Raw genomic sequence first — 6512 nt, 5'->3', positions numbered from 1 at the left:
GCTGTTGTTGTTACTGCATGATATTCTACTTAATAATAACTTAGTAAAAAAGTTAGATTATTTGCTAATTTTTTGATGTTTTTTCAAAGTGTACGAAGACTTTTGTGAGATAAAATTTCCGGCACTTTTTGGTTTTTGATTTTTAAAAAATTAAGTTTTAATGTTTTATTAAAAGTTTTCATGTAGTTTTGTTAAAAATAGATCATAGATCTTATAATAAAATACCTATTCGGAAATATTAATTTTAACCAATCGATAAGGGCCTATTTCATTGAAAGTCGTAGGTGTACGAACACTTTTGGGAGCCACTGTATATTACCGTTAAAGTATATAATGTAGTTATTTTATAGAATACCTAGTTATTCCGTGAAATAACTGATCGTGTCCGCGTTAAAGTTTGTAATATGGTATTAATTTGACACTTTAACTAAATATTCTATGAGATAACTAGGTATTCTATAAATTAACTAATGATAGACAATTAAATTTAAGAAGAAGCAATTTATTTAATTTATGCAACGTATAAATGGTATTTATGGAAACGTACCAGAAAATCATTTGTTACAACAAGGATTACTAAAATGACACTTGGAGTTACGTAGAACATTATTTCTAAAATAAAAAGATTTTTTTGTTGACACACTGGGTTTTACACGAACAATTTTTAAATCCCTGACCAGTACCTCAACTTTAGGGGGTCATGGCACAATAACGAGGTACGGGGAGATATACCGTATCTCACGGTGAGCAAGACCCACACATTAAGGGGTAAACTCCCAGCTGGGTTGACGCCCAGCACGGGGACTTTCCCCGGCGCAATAAGCATCAAGCGCGTCCGTAGCATGATAGGACTATCGACCGCCGCATCCAGCCGTGCGGGGGGCCCGCTACGCGGACCCCCCGGGCGGTGGAACCTAAGGCCTACGGCTAAGAGGTGGGGTGCGTGCGGAGAAAAGTACCTCAACTTTGAGCTGTCGTGCAAGATATATGATATAGATTATTTTACACTTTAACGGGCTACAGATCGTTATTCTATTAAATAACAAGTTAAATCATGAACTACAAGAGAGTTTTACACTTTAACGGATACGATTAGTTATTACATGAAATAACTAGATATTCTATAAAATAACAGATTTCATACTTCAACGGTAACATATAAACAATTGTAACTAGAGTTGGCATTATACCCTCCATTTAGGAGGGTCTGGAAGGGGCGATTCTCCCCAACCCCCTGCTTTGAGAAATCACTTTATTTACATATAAGTGGGCGTGGTTTTGGTTGGCTTTCGATATAATTTGAATTGAATCTACTCCCTTTGACATCTCCTGTAAAAATTTTAAATGACGGGCTTGGTTGGCATCGATGTTAAAAATCAATGGTTCGTGGTGGTTTTTGTCAGAGACTAACCAAGTTTTCTTCATTAAAATCGTTGTCGGTTTACTCTAAGCGGATAGATTTTCGAGTTGATTGAGTGAGTTGGCCGATTAAGGTAGACGACACCAACTGGTGAGACTTCCTTATTCATTTATTCATGCTTTTAGTTTTCGAATTCATGTATTAAAAATTATTTTAGAAATCAATTAAAGAATACTGAGCTTTTAGTTGAATCACCCGTTAGCATCTAAAGGAAAACGTTCTTTTTCTTTCCGCAACCAGTTTCAAATTAAAAAAGTAAAAACTGATTCAAAAACTTCATTATTTGTGATGTCATCGGCAAGAAATGTAGGCAATGAAAGATCACCGATTTAAGTAATTGTTTAAAAATATTAAACTTAAACAAATTATTTAAAAAATGGTTAGATCCTATGTTTTTAAGCATGTTCTTTCAGAAAAAAATACTTTTGAAATATTGGAAACCATCCCATTCATACGCTCAACCCTAAAGCTACTTTTTAAAGTATTGTCTACGTTCGATTGATTGAAAACATTAATTAACTTACCTGGAAAGGCAGTGCAGTAGCAAAATAAAAACGTAGCAAGTATAACATACATCATCATTATCTCAACGAATGTGAACTCTTAAAATTGGAAAGTATTTCTACCCTACCTCCACGGAAATGTGCTCGAAATTGATAGGAGTTGCTGAATAAGAGATAATTTTCAAGTATTTGCTCTTCATTATTGTATCAAGGTAAGGAAGAGAGAAGCACTTCTTATCCGTGTTAGATATAAAAAAAAAAATTCATGTCACTGAAATCAGGTCAATGCTTTAAGTATTGAAAAATCATTAAATTGCAATGAATTTTTACTATTGTCCTCCAATCAAAAAGATCATGCTTATTTTATTTATAATACTGTTTTGTATTGAAGAACCATTTATTGATATTACAATGTAGTTTTAATCGTCAGATTTGGATAGGATTGTATTATGCATCTGTATACGGGTAGAAAAAGAGGGATTAAAAAGTGCTCCCATTGATGATTAGATACTTGATTTAAGAAAAGTTTGTAAAATTTCAAAAGTCATTCATCCACATATCTATGCTCGTTTGAGTTCAATCTTAAAATTTGATTTGCTAACTTAACAAATAATTCTGTAACTGCAATTATTCATTGTTGTTTTTGGCATCCATTAAAAAGCTAAAAAGCTTGCCCCTTAAACCCATTCAAGAAAGCGCAAGTAGAGTAAAATTTTTATACAGTGGCTCCCAAAAGTTGTTCGTACACCTACGACTTTCAATGAAATAGAACTTCGGAATAGGTATTTTATTATAAAATCTATGATCAATTTTAAAAAAAGCTACATGAATGTACTTCTCAAACAGGTGAAATATAAGACTTAAACGACCACGCTAGGGTGCTTCAGAACTTAATTTATTAGTGAAGTTATTTAATCTATTGAAGAAAAATGGCGCAGTAAAACTTGCCACATCAAAATTCAAACATCGACAAACACTCATTGAAGATTATAAAAAAATGTTTTATTAGATTGCTAGTTTAAGCATAAACAGGGTGTCCCTAAATGCCATGTACAAGTTTGGAGAGGAGGTACAGAACACAATTACAAGCAGGAATCACTTATAGGAACGTGTGGTCACAAACGCAATACTTACGCACTACATGCACACAAAACTAAACATTGAAAGATGCAAAAACGGGTAACAAATAGTGATTATCATTACATAAAAAAGGATTTTACACTACATTTTAGTTTTTTAGAAGGGCTTTTTGTAATGTATGTGACTGCAGCTGTAAAACATGAACACACAAACCGTAGCAATTACGAGCCATTTTAACACGTTTTCATCCGTCGCTGCGTTGTCGTTGCAAAGATGATCCAGGGCCGTATCCAGAAGGGGGGGGGGGTGACGTCTCCCCCCCAGAAGCCGAATTGCTTTGTAATGTAAAACAAAAGACTGTTTTTTTTTACTTTCTTATTCCAGAAAGGAAAACAACTTTTTTCAATTTTTAATTGTGTAGCTATTAAACAAGTGAAAATTTGAAGAAATACAGAATAAGCAATTCTAGTTCCCATTAGCTCCAAAGCATATCTGTCACTTATTAAGACTTCCTGCTTCCTTTCCCAATTCAATCCAGGGCCGTCCAGGACCAAAGCTGGCCCTTGTCAGTTTGGTAGACTTCCACTCCTCTCCCCAAAACTCTTATAAAACTTACACTACACCAATTTCGGGACTCCCCAAGGGTCGGGCCCCTAGTTTCCGATTAGGCTAGTATCTGATTTCCAAAATGTGCCTAATTAAGCTCTTTGATACATCCTGCGTAAAAAATGCAAAAATCACGATTCTCGCGTTTTTGCAGCTTATTTTTCAAGATAAATTTTTGTGAACTAAACTATTTATGTGTACATAACTTTTAAAAAGTTTTGTTTGCCTATTTTTCTCTATGTTTTTGTAGTCTCGTTTGCCCCCATGTAAGGCCTCAAAAGACAGATTTTTATATCTGTTTTTCAAAAGTTTTCCCGGTAGACAAAGCCTCGGGTCCCCTGAAATTATGGATATTCTACATCCTACTTAATGTTCACTCTCCTGATAACCTTCTCACTGCAAGGTGAATAAAGAAATAATAAGAAGTTAAAATAAAAATAAAAACAGCGGGGAGCTTTAAAAAACCGATACAAAAACGTGTTAGGCAGGCCAGGATTTACGTACATGCTAAACAAGCTATAGTTTAGGGCCCTTGCTTTGTTAGGGGCCCCCAACTCCCGGAAATTAGCGTGATTCGTTCCAAAAAAACGAAAAGTACTTGAAAAAATAAATTTTAATTTCTAGTGCTTGAAAACCTTGAACATTTATGAAAGTGTGGCTACAAACCACAAATGGGAGGAGGGAGGAGGTAGGGAGAAGGAATGCTAATATGTATGTCCTTGCTACTTCCTGTACCAAAAATGTAAAAACCGTTGTTCTCACATTTCTGAAATATATTACAAATTTTTTTCACTCTCATGTTTCATATCTTGCTATTTATATAATTCCGAATGCAGTATTTTGGATATTCTTTTCTAATTACGTGCTTTTAGCTTACTTCTTCTGTATATTTTTAATCTGTTTTTACGGGGAAAAAAATACTACCTCCATTCCTTTTCGTTTTCGTCCCTTGTAACTGAAGAAAAGTTGTCATGAGAAATCTAAAGTTTCTTTTAAATTTAAAATGTCTGTTTCTTACAAAGTTAGAATAGGACTGTGAAAATTTACAATCAAGTACTAAAATATCAGAGACTGGTAAGTACAAATGAAGTGCGTTAAATAATTTTAATTGTTTTAGAGTCCTTGAAAATATTTAGATAAGTCTGAAAATCCTTCGCAAGGTGGGATCCAATTATATTTCTTATCAAGTGTATAAATTATGAATTGTTCAAACGAGCAGTATGTTACTCTCTTCCTACTAATTTTCTAAAATTGTATAATATTACTTTTAAAGCATTTTTTACTATTGATCATTTTATATTTAATTCATTGTTGTACTTTTCGGTGGATTGGAGGGGTGATTAAAAGCTAATTGTACCGAAAGTCAATGTAAACAAGTAACAATGCATTGTATTTTCTCTTCCGCGCTCTTTCTCTCTGTCAACTATTGTCATTAATTTGTCGAATCAAAAACAATTTTTACTGTGTATTATCTTAATTTTCGAAAGAGTATATAAGTTTAAAAAAAATTTTTTTTTTTTTTGCTTATTTCTGTCCTGATATTTTTGTTACGACTACATCTTCTAAAGCTTCAAAATGCAGAATTTTGTATGAAATTTTCAAAATTTCCTCCCCCTACAAAAGGGAATGTTCTATTCTAAACTTAAAGTGGAGCCATGAGTCACTATCTTGATACCATTCCTCCTCTAACGGTCAATCCAAAACAGGACATCAGGGTAAACACATTAAAACATGATCGACAAAAGTAAAAAGTATTGCTGAATGTATCAGATAAAAGATACAAACATAGTAAAAAGAAAAAAATTGCCTCTTACCCCACCGAGAGAAAACGTAGTCCAAACTACAAAAAGGGTCCCATACCTGAAACAGCTTAAAGCCCCGTTAAGTCTAAATCGGGCCCTGGTTTTAGGGCGATGTGCGAAACCAGGCCCTTCTCGAAAAGAAATTCTGGATACGGCCTAGCGAAGATGCGAAGCGTGTATTCGAGCTACTAGTCGCAATTTTTAACAACCACTTCAAACCTATCTTAAAATCTAAAATGTTGGGTAAAATAGCCTTTCTGTGATTAACTTATGAGCTGTTTCACATCCGCCAGTGTCTGGCTTTGTAGGAAATTCGCGCGCTAGCATTGCGTTTCTGACCATATGTTCCTGATTGATTCTTGCTTGTCATAGTGCTCTGTAACTCCCCTCCAAGCTTGAACAGGGCATTCAGGGACACCCTATATGCAGAGAACTTAGTTGCATAATGGTAGGCAGTATCGACACGCTGTTGCCATTACAATGCTATATTTCTGCACACAATTTTACATTCCTGTGTAAAAAGAAATTATGCACTAAAAAAAAAGAAAAAAAAAAGTCAAACAGATCAAATGCAAGATATTATAAAACGAAAAAACATAGAGTACTGAAAATTATGAAGAAACTTGGGGAAAACAAAAGGGAAATGCGCTACACCTTTCTTGTGGTTGAACTAGATCGATTGTAGATTATGTACTGCAAAGATGCGTTTTCGTTCATCGCTATCACAGCTGATGCTATTAAATATGCGGCACTATGGCAAAATATGAACACAGATATCCGTCAGCACGTAAGGATATCCTTATGACATTATCACAAATGGAAAACTACCGAACGCTTTCTGATACTCTCATTGTTTAGCTTGGGGTATTTTAAAATGAAAAACTGCAAAAACTCGTCGCACTGCTCAGTTTAGATGATGACAAGTCCAATGCTATAACTGAGAAACACAACAATTAGTAGGTGGGCAAAGCTGCTGATAATTTCTTTTAAAAGCTATGACTTCATAAACTTTCTAATTATGTTCAGACTGTTCTTTTGAGTCCTTTTTAGAGATTATATGAATTGCTGACAAGGTCAAGTCCGACCACCGATGATATGGGA

At 34.4% G+C, this 6512-nt stretch overlaps 1 protein-coding gene across 1 annotated transcript in view; it reads right to left on the bottom strand.

Annotated features, from left to right (window-relative positions):
• The window catches only part of LOC129226321 (uncharacterized), a gene marked incomplete in the record, with an annotated part of 56993 nt that overhangs the window by 22004 nt on the left and 28477 nt on the right, over nucleotides 1–6512 (bottom strand).

This window comes from Uloborus diversus, chromosome 7 (assembly GCF_026930045.1).
Source record: "Uloborus diversus isolate 005 chromosome 7, Udiv.v.3.1, whole genome shotgun sequence".
Classification (NCBI taxonomy): Eukaryota; Metazoa; Arthropoda; class Arachnida; order Araneae; family Uloboridae; genus Uloborus; species Uloborus diversus.
The sequence above is the reverse complement of the archived record's forward strand: the minus strand, read 5'-3'. Positions and strand labels throughout refer to the sequence as shown.